Source organism: Furipterus horrens, unplaced genomic scaffold, assembly GCF_987537825.1.
Source record: "Furipterus horrens unplaced genomic scaffold, mFurHor1.1.pri manual_scaffold_12, whole genome shotgun sequence".
Classification (NCBI taxonomy): Eukaryota; Metazoa; Chordata; class Mammalia; order Chiroptera; family Furipteridae; genus Furipterus; species Furipterus horrens.
The window spans coordinates 56,457,675-56,479,006 of record NW_028327182.1 but is presented as its reverse complement, the minus strand read 5'-3'; the positions used below and the strand labels follow the sequence as shown (position 1 = coordinate 56,479,006).

The 21,332-nt window shown below is 42.3% G+C and overlaps 1 protein-coding gene and 1 pseudogene across 8 annotated transcripts in view; one reads left to right on the top strand and one right to left on the bottom strand.

Annotated features, from left to right (window-relative positions):
• CLYBL (citramalyl-CoA lyase) overlaps positions 1–21,332 on the bottom strand; it is a 337,517-nt gene that overhangs the window by 282,164 nt on the left and 34,021 nt on the right. The gene's annotated exons all lie outside the window — the stretch shown is intronic.
• Positions 7,854–20,003, top strand: LOC149996236 (E3 ubiquitin-protein ligase RAD18 pseudogene; annotated as a pseudogene).

Here is a 21,332-nt window from a genome sequence, read left to right as displayed (position 1 = left end):
AGACTATGGTGACATGAAAGCAGAATATAGTGGGAAAGGGAAGACTGAAGAGCAGAAGATTTGGGTTAGACAGGCCCACCTTGCCACATGGGGGCTGAGGGCTCAGGTACAGAGAGGATGGAGTCCCAGCCAGCCCCTCTCCTGACTCAATCCTCCATGTATGTGGACAGGCCAGCCTGCTCATCCAAACTCTGTGCCTCATTCCCCAGCCCCACTCACACTTTGGCTACTCCTCAGTTCTTAGATGCAAACACTGCCACTGGCACTGTCTGCCCACTAGGATGGACAAAGGGAGAGGCTCATGATGCCCAGCTAACGATGACATTTCCCATCCTCTCCTGTGTCTGGGTGCATTCATGGAACAAAATTCTGGTTGATGGAATGTATGGAGTACCCATAAAAGGAAGGGGCATGTCTTTCCATTCCATGTCATTTGGCCAGCTCTGAGCAAACTTCTTAAGTAAGATGATGAGGATGAAAGAACCACAAGACAAAAGGAATCTGGGTCCTCATTGAGCCATCATATGAGGCCTCCATCACCACCCATAGTTAAAGTGAGAGGGAATTTATTTCTAATAAAGGCACAATATTTGGGGGTCTTATTGATCACAATACCCAAGCCTATATCCTAACTTACGCACTAATTACTGAATGTGTTTAAATGAAATGGGCACTTGCCTTTTGCCTACGATACCATCACCTGAATCCATCTACTTTTGAGCAGGAAAAAGAATAAGTAAACCAAAGCTATGCTGTTGGTCCGCTAGGACATCTGGACCATTATGTGGTTCCAAAGTATAAGGGAAGGTTAATAAAAACTAGCAAGGAGAAAAAATATAGAAAAGAAAAAAACTAGAGAACAAATGAAGAGCCAAGAAAAGGAGAAACAATCATAGCAGCTTCTAATGTGGTATTTTTAAATTTTCAAATAGTTGTTAAGTGATTAAGCAGACATTTTAAAATGAAACATCAGTATTAAATTTGATCATAACAATACTGGTGAATAGGCATCATTACCTCTCAGGTAACTTAAACTCAGGCACAGACACTTGCCCAGGAGTTGGTGGTAGCTTTAAGTCCAGAACCCAAGCCTCCTAGATGCCTCCTCCCATAGAGGATTTTATTCACTTATGTTTATTTTTATTGATTGATTTTAAAGAAAGGAAGGGAGGGAGAGAGAGAAACGTTGATTTGTTTTTCCACTTATTTATGCATTTATTGGTTGATTCTTGTATGTGCCCTGACATACAAAACCACAACCTTGGCATATGAGGATGTTGTGATGTTCTAACCAATAGAACTATCTGGCCAGGGCTGAGGATTTTATTTATTTAGCTATCTTTGTTCCCAGGCTCATGACAGAGATTCTTCAATGGTCTGTTACTTAATCCTGCTCTTTTAAAAACACATATTCATCACAATATTCCCATTGTGAAATCTATAGGTATTCCTAGTTGCCTACAAAGCAACATCTAAAATCTGTAGCCTAGAGTATAACAGTGGGAAATTATAATCCACCTCACCATTCTTTTGACATTGTTTCTGTAACTTCAAAAGATAAAGACTCTAACCTTCAGGCATCCCAGCCCGGGGATATTTGCTGATCTTCATCCGTGGAACCAGGATGACATGAAGTTGAGATGACATGAAGCTGAGATGAAGTGAAGCCAGGATGACTTAACCCGGATGAGGCACACCAGACCATCACTGGCCTTATCAGAAGGAACTGTGCTCATCTGCACATAGAGAACATCTCAACTTCCTCCCTTGATCTCTTTGTTCTGTTCCCCTCTCTCTACTCATAAAAACCTCTGCCTCCACTGAGACGGGAGATGGGCTTTGAGACATGAATCCCTCTCTTCCAGGTGGCTGGCACCTGAAAATAAACCACTTGCTTTTACATTAGCACCTGTCTCTCTAATACTTGCTTTCCTAGTGGCAGGCAGCTGGACCTGCTTTCGGTTACAAGCAGTCCAGGTTCTCCACAACCTGACCCAAAAGAGAATTTCCCATCTCATTTCCCACCACTCCCTACACAAACTTTTGCCTTCGAGGGGCTTACTTATGCCTTTTCCCGGCACACTGCTCACCTTCTTGCTCCAGTGATTTTGCTCACATAATCCACCTCTCCAGTGTCATCCCCCTTCTACTATGTGTGATCAAAGCTAACTCATTGTGGGGATGTTGTTTTATCACCACCCCGTTCATCATCTTTTAAACTGTGTCTCACCCAGATCATGACTGCAACACCTCCCACCTCTCTATCAACCACTCTAAGTGGCTAGCACAGCCCTTCCCACTTGCCACAGCAGTATCCATTGTTGCAATCTGATGGATTTATAAGGAAAAATAAGCTTCAGGGGGTATCCTTACCTCCAGAGCCCAGCCAAGAACATGACTGTGGCTTCGCAGAGGAGTATGGAGGTGAAAGAGGGTATGGCACCACTGAGTGGTGTGTGTGGTATTTGTTACTGGTACGTTCACCAGCCTTCCTCTGCTCATCTGCCCATGCCTACTCCCATGCCCTGAACCCACTCACAGGCTCTACTTTTGGTAAATTTATGCTAACTGACAGGACTTGTTATCATCCCTTCCAGAGATATTTGCATTGTAATAGATAACTTCATTCTCTTTGGAGTAGAAAGGCTTGCTCAGAATCCCTAGCAAGTCAGGGTGCCTGCATACTAGCAATGGAAGACTCATCCCTTGTGCACACTTATTGGTTATCATGGCCACAAGATTCATTCCACCTCATGAGGAATGGCTTCATCCTACTCATCCAGTCTGCTGCTGGAATTATCCTCAAGGTGCCCAGCTCTCCCAGGGCTAAAGGGTGAACCCATTTCAACCATGCAGACATGTCCTTCCTAGACTCTGCATCTTGAACAGAGTTAAAGACTGAACACACTGGCAGCACATCCGGTCTGGCAGTTGAGCTGAGATAAGACAGAGGAGCAGGGCTGATGCCCAGATGCCTCATCAATTTTGTGAGTGTGCTCATATCTTTCCAATAAATCCCCCTTTTGCCTAAAAGAGCCAGATTCAGTATCTATTGCTTATAACCAAGAATCTTAACTGACAGAAAGTCATTTCATTCAAAAACAATTTATTAAATTCTTGTCATGCACTAGGCACAAGACTGGTGCTAGTCCTTCAAACATGTATAAGGATTAGTGCTACATTGCAGGAGGTTTAATCTGCTATAAGAGAAAGAATAGAATGCAAAGGACAATAGCCACACGTGAAGAGAGCTGCAAGGATGTAGTGGAAAGGGGGTTGTTAGCCAGAGTGAGTATGGATGACAGAAAGACATCATAAGGGGAAGGTGATATTTGATTAGCAGGATTTCACCTAGGGGGGGGATGCAGAGGAGGGCACTACAGGCAGAAGAAACAACATGAGCAACAGCAAGAAGATGGGAAGAGCAGGAGTGGGGTGGGTAGCAAGTCTCATCATGTTAAGAATCTTAATATGACTGGAGGTCAGGTATAAGGAGTAGGAAGGAGATGATCTAAAAGGGCAATTTGAGGTCAGGGTATAAAGGACATGGAATGGCCATGTAAGGAGTTCATTCTTCAGTGTTGGGAGCTACTGAAACTTTTAGAGAGTAAAGGAAGGAGCTTTGTATTCAGAGAACTCCTTCTGGAAGATGGACAGTAAGGGGGAGGGACCAGCAAGAGGAGACAGTGATGGGCCAAGACAGCAGTGATGAAGGGACAGCAGGAGCCATGATGGAGATAGGTAGAGTCAGAGGGACTGGATGGAGTCAAGAACAGCTCCAAAGATTTCAGCCACAAAACATGAAACTTCAGAGCTGTGGCCTTGCAGGGTGTGAAGACCAGAAAAACATACCTAACTTCTCAGAAGAGCACATTTACCTTTGGCTAAGTCAAGATTCAACCTCAGCCCTGAACGAAAATTTAGTGATATAGTTTCTGTTTCTGGGACAATGAGGGTAAAGTTGGGCAAACACCTGAGGTTTCTATGTCCCTCTTGAAAAATAATTTTTTTTTCATGAGGAACCACAGAACATTTAACGCATTAAATCTTCCATCACTACTTCAAATTTTCCCCACCCCTCCTCAACCTTTAATAGCAAATAAGGAAGATTTACCAAGGATACCATGATATTGCAAAGGCAAGTCTCACTGAAGTCTATTAACTGTTACACTTGTTTAGCTTTTTTACCTTCAACATAATTTTTAAGGGTTTATCCACAGTACTGCACCTGAACTATCACATGAAAAATGGGTGCCAATAAAAAGGGCTTTAGTTAAAACTGGTTCCTGCACATCATTGTCTTATGCTAGAAGTGAGCTGGCACAAACAACAAAGGTTGCTATTAATAGTACAACACAGAACACAAGCAGAAAACTTGAGTGAAATTATGTTTTTTAAAACCCACTGTTTAGTGCCCAGAAAAGGGACAGACTGTGCAGCATCTGTGCTGGGGGGATATGAAACTAATAAATCATTGCCATTTTTACTACACATAGACAGAATATCATAGCACATTCAAAGCCAAACATTTGCTTTCCAAGAAAAATGATTTACATTCCGGGCTTTTTTTTTTTTCCACTCAATTTGAAATTTTATGCATTTAGGCATCTGAAATGATTTTATTAATTTAAGTCTCCTGTAATCATTAACAGTGTTTCATTTGGAGTTAAATTCATGAATTAAGTATTAATATAAACATAACATACATTCTTATATTCAAATATAAAACACATTCATTTCAAAGTCCAATATGCAGATATAAAGCCATGCAACATGTAAGATGGGGCTGAAAAAATGATACTTTGAGGCATGCAAAAAACAAAAACAAAAACAAAACCTACTGGTTTTTAGAAAACTACTAGAGAAGCTAGATAGCTAACTTTTATTACCAACCAAAGAAAGCAGTAAGAAAAAGCTTATCTTATAGTCAAAATAATTTTATCAGAATATCAAAGCAAATTTAAAAAATACCTCATCAGTGAGAGTACAATATCCTTCTTCAACAAATAACAATCTTAGGACCATTTCCTAAGCCTTAGTTGCATTTGGCCACCCTATTTGCTCTGGAATACATTAGTGTAATAAAAAGGGGCTTCAAAATAGTAACACAGGCAGTTCCACTAATCAGATTATCATCATAATGTATTGACAGTGAGATAAGTCACAGAAAACAAGGACTGACAGTAATACTATTTCAGAATTCAAAGAACAATGAACTACTTTTTTTGGCATGCCACAATAATTTTACCTACATGCTCTTTAAAAAAAACTGGCAAAATTCAGGAAGCCGTGTGAGAAGAGCTAAAACATATTTGGAGCCCTGTGAACAGCCAATGGCATTCAAACTTTTGTCCTAAGACTTGAAAAGTTAAAGACACGGTCCTGCCAATTGTGAGATGCCCTCTCCAACACAGACCACCCACAACTACGGATTTTCCATCTGGTGAACAAAACAGACAGCTCCCTAATTATTTTTTAAAAGGATATTTTTCCCCTAACATACTTTCTTTATTTGTCTGTGACCTGGAACTTAATGGAAAACCTAGTGTATGCCAATTTCATTTCTTGTAATGAAACATCCTATTTTATTGTTTTAACTGGGTTTTTTTTTAAAGGTTCTAAGATAGATATTATTACCCCCAGAGCTAACATACCAAATCACCAGGACAATTCCAATGAAAAACTGTTTTCTCTGAACAGAGAATATCTTGTTTAAATATTAAGTACTGAAGTGTTCTCTTACAACCAACATAATGAAAATAGGAGGAAATTATTTTCAACTGGGCACCCATACTGCTGGTGTCAAAATCTATGGCTTTTCCAACAAGATGGCCACCTCTGCCAAAAGCGTACTCAGAAATGCCAACTGTAATTAAAATCTGGCACCTGTCTTGGACACCAAATTTGCTTCTAATAACTTCATGATGAAATGTGTCTCAGCTTTGAGAGGACATAAGATGCTTCTTGCCCTCTACCCTTCAGAAAAATGCTCGAGTGGAAAATTGATGACTATTATCCCCCAAATTACTGTTTTTAATATCTTAACTATCCTAATTCTTCTCTTTCTTTCCCTGAATCTGCTTGTTTAATTAGTCCCAAGAGAATTAGCATACATTCCCATCACACATTTTGTTTTAACCTCAGAAAAAACAGGCAGTGAAATAAGTTCTTTCTAATATGGAATTGTGCTTGGAGGGTGGCAGTATGAGACATGGATTGATTTCATAAGGTTTAGATACTACAGAATTGGGAGGCTATAAGTGAGGGAGAGGTGATTTCCTAAGAAGGTTCTTCAGAGATCAGAGCAAGACAGATTTTTTAAATTTATTTTTGGGAAGAGGGGAAAGGAGGGAGAGGAAGCATCGATGTGCGAGAGAAACATCAATTGGTTGCTGCTCACATGACCCCAACCAAGGACCTGGCCTGCAACCCAGGCATGTGCCCTGACTGGGAATTGAACCAGTAATCTTTCGGTCTGCAGGCTGGTGCTCAAGCCGCTGAGCCACAGCAGCTAGGGCTCATTTTTTCTTACAAGCCTTTCACATGCTTGACACCTGGCTCCACTTAGGTAAGGAGGCAGTGGTCCTTGGGCCCAGCCATCACTTTAGAAGGGTAAATCTATTGCACAGATCAGCCCCAACAAAACCAATGGACCAAAAGGTCAGAGTATAAGATGGCCCAAGAGCATACTCCCTGGAACAGAAGTTCCCGGGCAGGGCTCGCTCACCACCATACCAGGGCTTAGAAGAGTGCCTGACACAGAAAGAGTACTCAGTAAATGCCTACTGAAAGAACAGTGAGATCCTCTGTGCACATGCCTTTATAAAGGGCACTTTATATTATAAGACCTCTTGGCTTCAACAGTAAAAGGATTAGGTAAATTATAAATCATTGCAAGTGCAAGACACCCTTCTGGGATTTGTTAGGGGCTGCAGACACACAATGTTCCGACCTCTGCACTTGCCAGGCTCCCTCTTTAGAAGTGCTGTCAGCAGCATCACTTACCCCAGACCATCCTGAGCTCCTAGAACATATCACTCTTTATCAGAAATGGAAAAAGGGTAAAGGAATGAGACAGACAACTTAAGGCACAAATAGATTTTACCATTAAATAATACAGAAAATGCACAAAAGCAGTGCTTAATTTATAAAAGGGTTCTGCTCAAAAAATTCACCAAGAAGTTGCTTCCTTGGAACTGAAAATGAAATTTTCCCAGGAAAGGACATTACAAATGATGGTTAGGGCCTCAGAAGAGCTCACAAAAAGCCATTTAACCCCATAATGTCCCAGATTGCTGGTCTGACTAAACCCAACCACCCTGTAACAGTGTGTTCATGAGAAGAGAATCCTGAGTTTAAACTAGGGAGCTCCACAGCCACAGGAGCTTATGAATGCCCCAAACCTTCTTAAAGAAAGCCATCTCTCTGGATAAAAAATTCCTCCAAGGCAGCATTTTTTCTAATTTATTTTTTTACTGCAACCCACAGGAAGAAACGTATTTTATATTATTGAGCCCATAAACACACACTTACACACACCCCACATATTAAAAGAAACATTTTATAAAACAAAACGCTATGTGAGGTACTCTGAATAAGAAATTTTTTGAATAGAACAGTTTCACCCTGGCTGATCGATGTTACTCTCCCTCTCTTTCTCCTTCCCTTCCCCTCTCCCTAAAATAAATAAATAAAATCTTTTAAAAAATAAAAAACTTGGAATAGAACAATTTTTATTCTGTTATGGTTCATTTTTTTAAGTGCTCAAACTGACCCAATAATTTCCAGCTCACTAATGGGTTGGGAGCCCTGATCTAAAACACCACTGCCCTAGTAGGGAATTTAGAGTGGCAATGAAACCCCCAGCCTCCTTTGGAACAGCTGTAGAGCCTCAGTGGCCTCCAAGCTTAGAAGTCTTGAAGACAGTAGATAATTTGCTGCAGTATGGAATTTCCTTTGAATAGTTCAACATCACAATAATGATTTCTCAGTGTTCACATAACTACTGTTCTCTCTGTATAAGAAAAATTTTGTGTTATAAAACACAATGTCCAGCTTGTTTTGTGATAGTCACAGAGCTAGAAAATAACTGCATAATAGATGAACTCGTATAAAGCTTAAATTTTGCACGGAATCATTTGTTACAGTTTGTCTTAGAGTCACCAAACATTTCTCCTGCTTCCTTCTCTGCAAAGAAACTTGCTATCAAAGTACACACTCCTGTAGCCTTCAGACATTCTTTAAAGCAAGGAAGATGGTTAACAGAAAATTTCTTGATTAGAAAAACTGGTGGTTCTACATCAAAGTTGTTGATAAACAAGAATGAAAGCAAATTCAGCTCTCAAAAAGAGGTAAGTACTTCTGCAAAGACCAAAGAGACAACTTCCTTAGAAAAGGCAGCTTCAGGCCTCACAGATGCTAATGTTCCTGAGGCGTCCTGTACATCAACTTTAAAACAAGTGACTTAAGTGGATTGTCCTGTTTGTGGGGTTAATGTTCTAGAAGATCATATTAATAAGCATTTGGACAACTGTTTATCACATGAAAAGAAGGAAAGCCTTATAAGTTCTGTTCTCAAAAGGAAGCCACTGCCCAAAATTGTATATAACTTTCTATCAGATTGCAATTTAAAGAAAAAGCTGAAACAGCATGGATTATCTAGTCGAGGAAATAGCAGCTCATTAAAAGGCATCAAAAACTTGTACAATGCCCAAGGTGATGCTTTGCATTCTAAATGAGCTGCTAAAATAGTTCAAGAAATTGAAAATATGGAAAAGACTAGGATGCATCTTGAAGCTAGTATACCCAGTGAAAGCATAATGGTTTTTATGAAGGACCAAACAGAAAAGCAAATAGATGAAATTCACAGTAAATATTGTAAAAACCATCACAATGAATTTCAGCTTCTGGTGGATCAGGCCAAAAAAGGATATAAGAAAACTGTTAAAATGTCAACAACAACAAAAAAGTAACAAGAAAAGAAGATGAATCTACAGAAAAGCTATTCCCCGAATGCATGCAACAGGAAGATAATAAAAATGAAATTCCCATGTATGCCCTCAGTAACCACTTCTCTCAGTCAAAACTGGACTCCCTAGGGAAATTAGAGCCTAATAAACCTGATGTTTCTTCTCGTTGTATTGATATTCAAGAAGAAGCTTCAGATATCCAAGATGGCAGAGGAGTAACTGGAAGCTACACTAACCTTCTCCCAGGACTAATCTTGAACTACAACTAAATTGTAGAGAAATCATCCTGACTAACCAACAGAACACTAGCTGGAGAGAAGCCTTATAACCATGAACAGACAGAAGAAACCACTTCACCACAACAAGACTGGTAGGGAGTGCAGAGGAGGTGCAAGAGGGCTGGCTGGGCTCCCATAGGCAGCAGCTGGAGAGATCCCCCTGAGAAGTGCAAGATCTAAACCCCAAGCTGGGCTCTCCATCTTACAGCAACAGAGCTGGAAAGGAACCCAGATAACGTTCAACTATGAAAAGCAGCAGGGTTTCTATCTGCCAGGGAAAGAGGGCTAGAGACTCAAGAGAGCTTCTTAAAGGGCCAACACAAAAAATTTCATTTGCAGCCACTTACCCTGGACTCCAGCAGAGGGAGAGTAGAGTGGACTAGAAGCTTGAAGAAAGGCTGGGGTTGGTGAATGTGAGGAGAGAAGTGAGGGAACAGCTGCCAGGATCCCTGTGCTGAGTCATTCCTTATACTGCAGATGCCATCTTTCTCAGGCAAAGCACTCCTCTTCGAATGGCATCAGACTGAGAAGAAGCAATAGCCCCACCTGCAGGAATTACTCTGCCCCACCCTATGGATCTTGGGCAGGGCTGCTGAGTAGAGCTTGAGGCTATATCATTGATTAGTTTAATGACTAACGCAGATCTCTGGGAGCTCTAGGAGACTTCAGTGGCCCACCCCTAGGCCCAGTGCTGAAAAGCCCGCCTTGGTGCACAGCCTGGTTCTTTCTGCAGATGGACAGGCTCAGCAGATGAAGCCACATTCTGTGAATTGCTGATAGCTCCAAACAGGTTGACCAGGACAAGAGTATTTGCAGATCTATCTAATACATAGAAACAAATACAAAGAAGCAGCCAAAATGGGAAGACAAAGAAACAGACTCAAAATGAAAGAACAAGAGAATCCTCCAGAAGAAGAACTAGATAAAGTGGAGGCAAATATTTTATCAGATAGAGTTTAAAGTAATAATTATAAGGATACTCAACAACATGAAAAAAGACACAGAAACTATAAAAAAGGGCCAGTCAGAAATAAAGAATGCAATATCTGAAATAAATAATATACTGGATGGAATAAACAGTAGGTTAGGTGAAGAAGAAGATCAATCAGTGATTTGGAATACAAAGTAGAAAAAAAAAATACCCAGGCAGTGCAGCTAAAAGGAAAAAGAATTTTTTAAAAACGACATCTTAAGAAACATTTTTGGACAGCATGAAGCATACCAACATCTGCATCACAGAAATACCAGAAGGAGAAGAGAGAGAGAGCAAGGGAAAGAGAACCTATATGATGAAATAATGATCAAAAACTTCATTAATCTGGTGAAAGAAAAAGGCACAGAAGTCTAGGAAGTTCAGAGAGTCCCAAACAAGTTGGACACAAAGAGGCCTATACTGAGACACATCATAATTAAAATGACAAGACTTAAAGACAAGGAGAGAATCCTTAAAGCAGAAAGACAAAATCAGGGAGTTACATACAAGGGAACCCCAAATAGGCTCTCCTTTGATTTCTCAACAGAAACATTTCAGGTCAAAAGGGTGTGGTGTGAAATATTCAAGGTGATGAAAAGCAAGGACCTACACCAAGACTAATTTACCCAGCAAGACTATCATTTGAAATCAAAGGAGATAAAGGACCTTCCCAGACAAGAAAAAGTTAAAATAGTTTGTAACACTAAACTTGTACTGCAACAAATGCTAAAGGGCTTGCTTTAGGAAGAAAAAGAGAAAGGAAAAAAAAAAGAAGAAGAAAATTGTTCAATAATAAAATGGCACTAAATACGAATCTATCGATAATCATCAAAATGTAAATGGCTTAAATGTTCCAACCAGAAGATACAGGGTAGCTGAATGGATAAGAAAACAAGACCCTTACATATGCTGCCTCCAAGAGACCAATCACAAATCAAAAGATACAGACTAGAACTAAAGGGTTGGAAAAAGATATTTCATGCAAATTGAAATGAAAAAAAAAAAAGCTAGGGTAGCAGAACTTATATCCGACAAAACAGACTTTAAAACCAAGGCTATAGTAAGAGACAAAGTAGGACACTACATAATAATAAAGGGAACGATCCAACAAGAGGATATAACCATAGTAAACATTTATGCACCCAACATAGGAGCACCTAAATATGTGAAGCAAATCTTGATGGACATAAAGAGACTGACAAAAATACAGTCATAGTTGGGGATTTTAACACCCCATTGACTTCAATGGATAAATCTTCCAGGCAGAAAATCAACAAGAAGACAGTGGCCTTAAATGATACACTAGATCAAATAGATCTAACTGATAACTTCAGAGATTTTTATCCCAAAGCAGCAGAATATACATACTTTTCAAGTGCACATGGAATGCTTTCTAAGATGGAATACATGTTAGGACACAAAACAAGTCTGAATAAATTTAAGAAGACCGAAGTTATATCAAGCATCTTCTATGACCACAATGCTATGAAACTATAAAACAATCACAAGCACTGAAAAACATGCAAAGACATGGAATCTAAATAACATGTTGTTAAACAATGAATGGGTCAACAATGAGATCAAGAAAGGAATCGAAAGATACCTTGAATCAAATGAAAATGAGGCCACAACAATCCAAAATCTGTGGGATGCTGGGAAAGCAGTCCTAAGAGGGAAATTCATAGCATTAAAGGCCTACCTCAAAAAAACAAGAAAAAGCTCAAATAAACAATCTAACTTCACACTTTAAAGATATTGAAAAAGAACAACAAAGCCCAGAAAAAGCATTTTGGAGATCAAAGATGGCGGAGGAGTAAGTGGAAGCTACACTAACCTCCTCCCAGGACCAGTCTGGATTTACAACTTAATTTTGGAGAAATCATCTGGAATAACCAACTGAACACTAGCTGGAGAGAAGTCTTATAACCACGAAGAGACAGAAAAGGCTGCTACATCGCAACGTGACCGAATACAACAAGGATGCCAGCTTGTTAAATCAAGCACGCCGTTGTCCGGGGACAGCCAACTGACCTGGAGTCTGCACGATCCTTCCCTATATGGGAAGGCCACCCTCCCCTCTACACCCCCATTCTTAATAGGGATTTCTGGACCCAAGGGTAGGTAGGATGATGACCATGTCCAGCTTGAAGCAGCTAGAGGAACTCGAGACCTTCGCCCATTGTCCTTTATAAGATTATAAAGGGTCTTAAGTCTGAGAGGGAGGGATTGTTATTTTTTATTGTTAAAATAATTAATCATTTATTTTTTTAAAAAAAGAACAAGAATATATGAAAGGGTGAAGTGGGAGAGCTTGTATGTACGACCCATGAGCATGGACTTGGGGTGGAATTGCTAGGGGAGGGGGGTTGCTGGGTGAAGGGGAGCAAAGGGGAAAAAATTGGAACTATTGTAACAATATAATCAATAAAATATACTTAAAAAACAAAAAAGAACAACAAAGCCCAAAGTGAGTAGAGAAAAGAAAATAATAAAGATCAAAGTAGAAATAAATAAAATAGTCTTAAAAAATTATACAAAAGATCAATGAATGCAAGAGCTGGTTCTTTGAAAAGATCAACAAGATTGACAAACCTTTAACCAGATTTACCAAGAAAAAAGAGAAAGGATCCAAATAAATAAACCAGAAATGAAAGAGGAGAAATAACAACTGACACCAAAGAAATACAAAGGATTGTAAGAAAATACTATGAACAACTACATGCCAACAAACTGGACAATCTGGATGAAATGGATAAACTCTTAGAAACACACAATTTTCCAAAACTAAATCAAGAAGAATCCAAGAATCTGAATAGACAGATTACATCTAGTGAAACTGAAGCAGTAATAAAAAAAAACTCCCAACAAACAAAAGTCCTGGACCAGATGGACTCACAGGTGAATTTTTCTAAACATTCCAGGAAGAACTAACACTTGTCCTTCTCAAACTATTTCAAAAAATTCAAGAAGAGGGAAGGTTCCCAAGCTCATTTTACAAGGCCTGCATTATCTTAATTCCAAAACCAAATGAAAACATTACAAAAAAAGAAAACTATAGGCCAATATCCCCGATGAACATAGACACTAAAATCCTCAACAAAATATTAGCAAACCAACTAGAGCAATGCATCAAAGAGAGCATATACCAGATGTTGCCCGAGCAGTGTGGGTGCAGCTTGGGCATTCACACTCTGCAGCCACACTGCACAAGCCATGTTTCAGCTGCAGGACTTTGGGCAAATTACTTGACATATTTGTGCCTTGGTTTCCTCATCTCTAAAAGGAAAATAATAATTATTATTTTATGTTATGGTAGGATATAAATAATATATATGGTATAATATCTGTTATATACATATAGTGTAATAATAATAGCCTAATAATGGCATCGGCCTCCTAGAGAGTTAGGATTAGATGAGTTACAACATGCAAAGCTCTTACGCAAGCACCTGGCAAAGAGCAACGGACCCACACAGGTTTATTATGATTATCCAGCCAAAGCAGGTGAGGGCTGGGGTACAAGGGGCCTGAATGGGCAGCTCCAAGGCTACCGCCTCCCATGAGAACAACTTGTCCTGGGCTGTATAGTGCACAGGTCTCCACTGTGCTGTGGCCCCTGCGGCTTCTCCCTTCCCTTCTTGTCCTACCTGACAGCTTCTCGAGTCACACAGACATGGATTTGAATGCTAGCCCCACCACTTACACGCTGTGAGACCTTGGGCAAGTGACTGGCCCTCTCCAAGCCTCAAATCTTACTTTTATAATCCTGGGACTGGTGTAAGGGTTAAACAAGGAAGTCTGTGGGAAACATCCAGCTCACCCAGGCAAATGGGCTCTCCACACTTGACCTCATGCTGACCCCCTTCTCTTGCTTCCTCCAGCAGCTGTGAACTTAGCCCAAATGAGGCCACACTTAGTACTTGACCTTCACATGTGCAAGGGCCCTTGGCTATGGGAAACACACACCCGCCCTGCCTCCACCCCCCCCCCCTACATTGTGCATGAGCGCAGGTCCACTGGCCTGTAGGCCTGTGCACCCTTCATGGACTCATGCATGCCCACACAAGTGTCAGTGCCTCCCGTGCATACCTGGACACATAGGGCACAGCCACACACATATATGCACACTCATGCATGGGTACAGAGAGACATGAGACTGCAGGTGTGCCAGCATGTTCCCACAATCAGGGCTGTCCTAGCCAGGCCCAACCCTAAGGTGGCCATCCTCGTAGCAGAGGAATGCAAACAGCTGGAGATGCTTTGCCAGTGGACATGAGCAGAAGGCCCCGGGGAAACCACAAAGGCAGGAATCCAGGCAGGCGAGTCATGCTGGGGCAGGCTCTCAGGTGCCAGGAATTGTGACGAGTGGGCATGTGCAGACACCCACTTTCCAGTCTCTCCCATCACCCTGTGTCCTCGGAGTCTCACAGACCATTGTCCTTTCCCTGAGGCAGCAAGCAGGTTCTGCCTTGCTGGGTCGCAGGACCCTGTCTTTCTCTGAGCTGAAGGGGCCTGGTCTGAGCTGTGAGGGGCCATACCAGGTGGTTTTCGTCACTGGGGACACAGAAGAATCTATAACCTAAGAGATCTACAGGAGGATCTGTGCTGTCATTGACTCAAGACAAGGGAGATCATGGGGATAATGCAGAAGTGACTAAAACTCTGCACTCATGCTGACCCAGCAACCACTACACACTAAGGCGCTTGTGTCTGGTAACTCCCAGAATACTCACAAAGGGGACCCTGCTCCCCATTTATAAATGTGGAACCTGAGGTGCAGAGGTGAATGAGCTACCCAGATCCCAGAGCACTGAGCAGTGAGGCCTCCACCACTACAAGGGGGTTTGCAAGTGAGGCCTAAGCACTGTGAGAAGCATGAAAGGCACTGTCCTAGATACAGGGATCTCTGGCCCCAGGTGGCAGGGGGCCTCCTGGGCCCCTGCGTCATTGGCCTTCTTCAGGTTACAGCTGTGCCACCACAGGGAGGGGTCAGGCTCAGAGCCATCTGGGGATTTTGACCTCTTCTGCCAATGCCCATCACTGAGGACCAACTGAGACTCTGTGGGGGCCATGTTGGGGTACCAAGAGAGGGCAGGTGCTAAGGTGGGAACAAGACCTCTGCAAGGTCAGCCCTGGGGTGGGGAGAGGTCATCACTATCTCTCCTGCATAGAACATGGTCTAAGAAGGACAGAAGCCAAAGAATTCCAGAATAGACTGAGCAGGTTGGAGGGGCTAGTGAGGACCCCAATGAACCCCCACCAACTGCAGAATCCCCAAGGCCAGAAATGACACTGGTGGCCTCTTGTGAAAGGCTGCCAGGCCAACTGTGACCTCAGTGCTCCAGCCTATTTACTGGATGGGACTGGGGTGGGGTCGGAGGCACTCTGCCCTGGTATCCAGGACCTTGTAGATGAAGGAAGGGGAAATGGAGAGAGTGCATGAGAAAATCCCACCCAAAAAGAACCCTCCCAATACCCCATTGACGTCCTGCCTTGCCCCCTATAGCTTCTACTCATAGACTTGGCCATTTAGTTCCAGGGGAAGGTAACATGGGAAAACCACAGTTTAGTAATGGGAAGACCCAGGGGGTGAGTGACATGCCCCAGGCTACCCAGGGAGGAAGGATTCTGACTCCAGCCACCACTGCTCCTTCTAAGGACAACCCAAAGTGGAGCCTTGGAACTCCTGCTGCGCTGGCCAGGGCTGGCCACGTCAGCAGCACCCAACGCCTCATGGAGGCCAGCCTTCCCCCCAGCCCAGGAAGAAGGGGGATCCAGTCCCATGGCCCCAGTTCCCACCGCTCTGCCAGTGTTAGAAAGTGACCTGGGGCAGATTACTTCACCTCTATGAGCCTGTTTCCACAAGCAGCAATGTCACCACTCAGGGCTGCTCTGATCATTAGATGGCACCACATTTAGAAAGATCCAGGCACATCCTGGAACATAAAAGGCCTTGGTGTGGCCATCTGTAGTTTCTGAAGACTTCTCAAGGTCCCTGCATTTTCCAAAGTACTTCTAGGCTTGAGACCTCATTACTCAACACAGAACTCTTGGGAAGAGCAGGACAGCCAGTGTCAACCCCCTTGTCAGCTGGCCAGACCCAGGCCCAGAGACAGAAAGTGACTTGGGGGAAACACACAGCAAGCTGGAGGCTGGGCTTGAAAGACTCATGCTCTGCTTTCGTCTCCCACACCAGTCTCAATGTGCACAAGGGGCCACAGGCCCAAAAAAGTGTCCCCCAGGCAGTCTCAGGGCCTTGCTATGGCTGTTCCACCTCTCTGTGCCACCCACTGGCCTTTCCAGGGTAGCCCTTCCTGGAGTTCCCCTGTGACCCACACAGAGGGCTCAGGCTGCCAGGACCATTTAGAACCAGAGCTCCTGAGGCTGTGGGGTGGGGAGGGGCGGGGCCTCCCGAAGTCTCCTGGAATCCCCAGGGCAGGACCTGAGACCTGGGTCCAGGAGCCATGGTGGGGGTGGGGAGAGAAGGGGTGGGCGCACATGGCCTTGCTGTCCGCGCAGTGATGTCAGGCCCCCGCAGCACCCCGGTCTCAGCACGTTCCTTGGTTCACAGAACTGGGAACAAAGCGTCCTGCACATTCCTGCGCTGACTCACAGCTATCATGGAGCACACAGCCTCACGCATCTTTGCCCAAAATTGGCTGGAAGGCGAGGGTGGGTCGAGTGCTGCAGGCAGCAGGTCTGCCGCTGTTTCCCGAACATGGTTCACGGCCGCAGCTCTGCTCTGGGCCCCCAGCCTGAGGATTTCCCAGAACAAGCAGAAGAAGGAGAGACAGTGGTGACCCCCACTGGTTCCCACCTGGGCCTAGGAAGGTCAGTGGGTGGGCGGGGCCACAAGGTGGGGATGGGAGGGTGGGCAGGGTGCAGATCACTAGCTGGGTGGCCAATCCAGACCCCCGGGGGCACTGCTTCTCTTTAAGCCTCGGTTTTCTCATCTGCCAAATGGGGATGTGCAGAGCCCAGTTGTAAGCACTTGGTATGAGTTATCTCACCTAATTCTTACACCAACCTTAGAAAAAGAGAGAGAGAGAGAGAGATCATACACCATGATAAAGTGTGATTTATTCCGGGAATACAAGGTTGAGACAACATTTGCAAATCAATAAATATTTTTCACCACATACACAAAATGAGGAATAAAAATTACATGATCGTATCAATAGATGCAGAAAAAGAATTTGATAAAATCCAGCACCATTTATGATACAAACTCTCAGCAAAGCGAGAACAGAGGGAACATACCTAAACATAACAAAGACCATATATGACAAAATCACTACCAGCATCATACTCAATGGGCAAAAACTACAAGTGTTCCCCTTAAGATTGGGAACAAGATAGGAATGTCCACTTTCACAGCTTATTCGATGTACTACTATCCCTGGCTGTTGTGACTCAGTGGTTTAGCATCAACCTGGGAACCAAAAGGTCCCAGTCGACTCCCAGTCAGGGCACATGACTGGGTTGTAGGCCAAGGTCCGATTTGGTTGCAAGAGGCAACCAATCCAGTGTTTCTCTCACATGTCAATGTTTCTCTCCCATCTCTTTCTCCCTCCCTTTCCCTCTCTAAGAATAAATAAAATAAAATGAAATAAAAAAGCATAATACTGGAGCCCTAGCCACAGAATTCAGACAAGAAGAAATAAAAGGCATCCAAATAGGAAAGGAAGAAGTAAAACTGTCTTTATTTGCAGATGACATGATACTGTACATAGAGAACCCCAAAGATTCCACCAAGAAATTACTAGAACTGATACATGAATTCAACAAAGTAGCAGGATACAAAATTAATATTCGGAAATCAGTTGTATTCTTATATGCTAATAATAAACTAACAGAAAGACAATTAAGTAAATAATATGATTCACAATTGCTTCAAAAAGAATAAAATACCTAGGAATAAACCTAACCAAGGATATGAAAGACCTGTACTCACAAAATTATAAGACAGTGAAAAAAAAAGTTGAAGATACAAATAAGTGGAAGCACATACCTTGTTCATAGATGGGAAGAATCAACATCATTACAATGTCCATACTACCCAAAGCAATCTATAGATTCAGTGTAATTCCTATCAAGATTCCAGTGACTTATTTCATAGAGCCAGAACAAATATTTCAAAAATTTTATGGAACCACAGAAGGCCCTGCATAGCAACAGTGATCCTGAGAAAGAATAAAGTTGGAGAAATCACACGACCTAATATCAAACTATGCTATAAAGCCATAGTAATCAAAACAGCCTGGTACTGGCATAGAAACAGACTCATAGACCAATAAAACAAAATAGAGTCCAGAAATAAACCCACACCTTTACAGTAAATTAATATTTGACAGAGGAAGCAAGTAATACAATGTATTAAAGACAGTTTATTCAATAAATGGTGTTGGGAAAATTGGACAGATATGTGCAGAAAAATGAAACTAGACCACCTTCTTATACCACACATAAGAATAAATTCAAAATGAATCAAAGATTTAAATGTTAGACCAGAAACCATGAAAGTCGTAGAAGAAAACATAGGCAGCAAAATCTTGGACATTGCTTGTAGCAATATTTTATCGGATATATCTCCCCAGACAAGGGAAACAAAAGAAAAAAGTAACAAATGGGACTACATCAAACTAAAAAGTTTTTGCACAGCAAAAGAAATCATCAACAAAATAAAAAGACAGCCCACAGAATGGGAGAACAATTTCCCAATATATCTGATAAGGGGTTAATATGCAAAATGCATAAAGAAATTACAAAACTTAACACCAAAAAAAGAAACAATATAAAAAATGGGCAAAGGACCTGTCTTTGGACACTTATCCAAAGAGGACATACAGATGGCCAACAGACATATGAAAAGATGCTCAATGTCACAAATCATCATAGAAATGCAAATTAAAACCACAATGACATATCATCTCACACCTGTCAGAATGGCTATCATAAATAAATCAACAAACAAGTGCTGGTGAGGATGTGGAGAAAGGGGAACCCTTCTGCATTTTTGGTGGGAATGCAGATTGGTGTAGCCACTGTGGAAAGCAGGATGAAGACACCTCAAAAACTCAAAAATGGATCTGCCATTTGAACCAACTATGTCACTGGTGAGAATATATCCAAAGGAACCCAAAACATTAATTCAAAAGAACATAAGCACCTCTATGTTCATTGCAGTGTTATTTACAATCATCAAGATATGGAAGCAGCCCACATGTCAATCAGTAGATGAGCAGATAAAACAACTATGGGACATTTACACAATGGAATACTTGGCTATAAAGAGAGAAGAAAATTTTATACTTTGCAACTGTATGGATTGACCTGGAGAACATTATGCTAAGTGAAATATGCCAGCCAAAGAAAGACAAATACCATATAATTTTACTGATCTGTGGCATCTAATAAACAAACTGAACTAACAAGGAAAATGGGGACAGACTCATTGATGGAGGGCAGGCTGACAGCTGCAGGTCGGGGGAGGTTAGGGGGTGGAGGGATTGAGCAAAAAGGAAAAAGGACTCATGGACATGGACAACAGTATGGTGATTGCTGGGAGGAGGGAAGTATAAGGCGACTAAATGATAATGGGGAAAAAAATACAATAAAGATGAAATAAAAAATAATTAATTAAATGAAGAAACTTTTTCTTTATCAGAATCAGATTAATGCAAGAGTTCCAGTTCAGACATCATAAGAGATCTTCTGGCAAAAGAGGAAGCCTGGGAAGCATCACATAAAAACTATCTTCAAGACATAGAAATAGGACTTTAGCCAAGATGGAGGCCTAGACAGACCCGCTGTGTCTCCCTCCACAACCAAGAAGGAACACAACTGAGGCGGAGTTGCCTCCAACACCCTAGGCTAGGTTGGAAACTACTCTATCCAGCAGAGGTTTCATGACCACAGCAGAACAAATTTACCCAGGACACTATCATGTCTGGGGGAAGGAAGGTGGCTGCTTTTTCTAGGGGAGAACAGCAATTAGACCTCCTTTACTCATGCCTTTTATTGAAGAGGATATACATGGGAGATACAAGGTCAAAATTCATGAATTATCAATAGCTTTTAGGCATTTTGAGTATAGTTGACAATAACAGATTACATGTACCAGTACAGAGGGCACAGTGCCCAGTCTGTGTCAGGGTCTATCAAATATCTTGACGCCACACTGGCATTAGATGCAAGGTTTCATTTCTTGCTAGAGATTGTTTATGTTACATTAAAGATAAGAAAAGAAGAGCAAGTTCTAAAGCATAATAAGCATTCTTAAAATCCAATTTCCATGGAAACCCTCTGAGTGGTTTTTGGTTAAGTTCCACGTGCAGCTTTATGTTGAGACAAAGACAAGTACAGCCGAATGCTGGTGGCAGGTCATGTTTGGGCCAGGGCTACAATTCCCTAAACCACAAGGAGCGGTTCCCTACATACAGCTACCTCAAAACTAGAGACAACCAGAAGTTCCAGAAAATCGAGCTGCGTGGAAGTCCAACAAAGATATAAAGAAGAAATACTCACCCAGACAGGTAGGAGTGGGCAGAGCCACAGCAAAGAAGACATGATGTGGTGATGGCAGCAGCAGTGGAAGCGGCAGGCTGGCGGGAAGTGCAGTCACACATTTTTAAAAGTCAGGAGGGACCCTGGGGAGCACTCCCAGCACCAGACCAGACCACAGAGCTCACAGTGCCAATGCTGGGAAAAATAAAGTCTCATTGTTTTTGACTGTGCAAACTAGTGGGGGTAGAGGGGGAGGAAGAAACTGCCAATCTCTCAGTGAGTCTGCTTGCTTAAAGGGCCCGCATGGTCCTAGAAAATCTGCAGACCCACCCACTCTGGGAACAACAGCCAGGGCAACAACTAGAAAGGCACCAGTCCCATACAAAGTGGGAGAAGTGCCTGGAAAAGGGGAGAGTACTGAGCAAGCAGCACTGTTCTCCCTCATACCCCTGCCCCACATACAGCACCACAACATGGTGAAACAGGTTGCCCCCTACTGACAAGAAAACCTAAGGCTCTGCCCCTTACAGCATAACAGGAGCGACAGTTCTACCTAAGACACAGAGTCAAACAAATACAAGAGCCTGTCAAAATGAGGAGACAAAC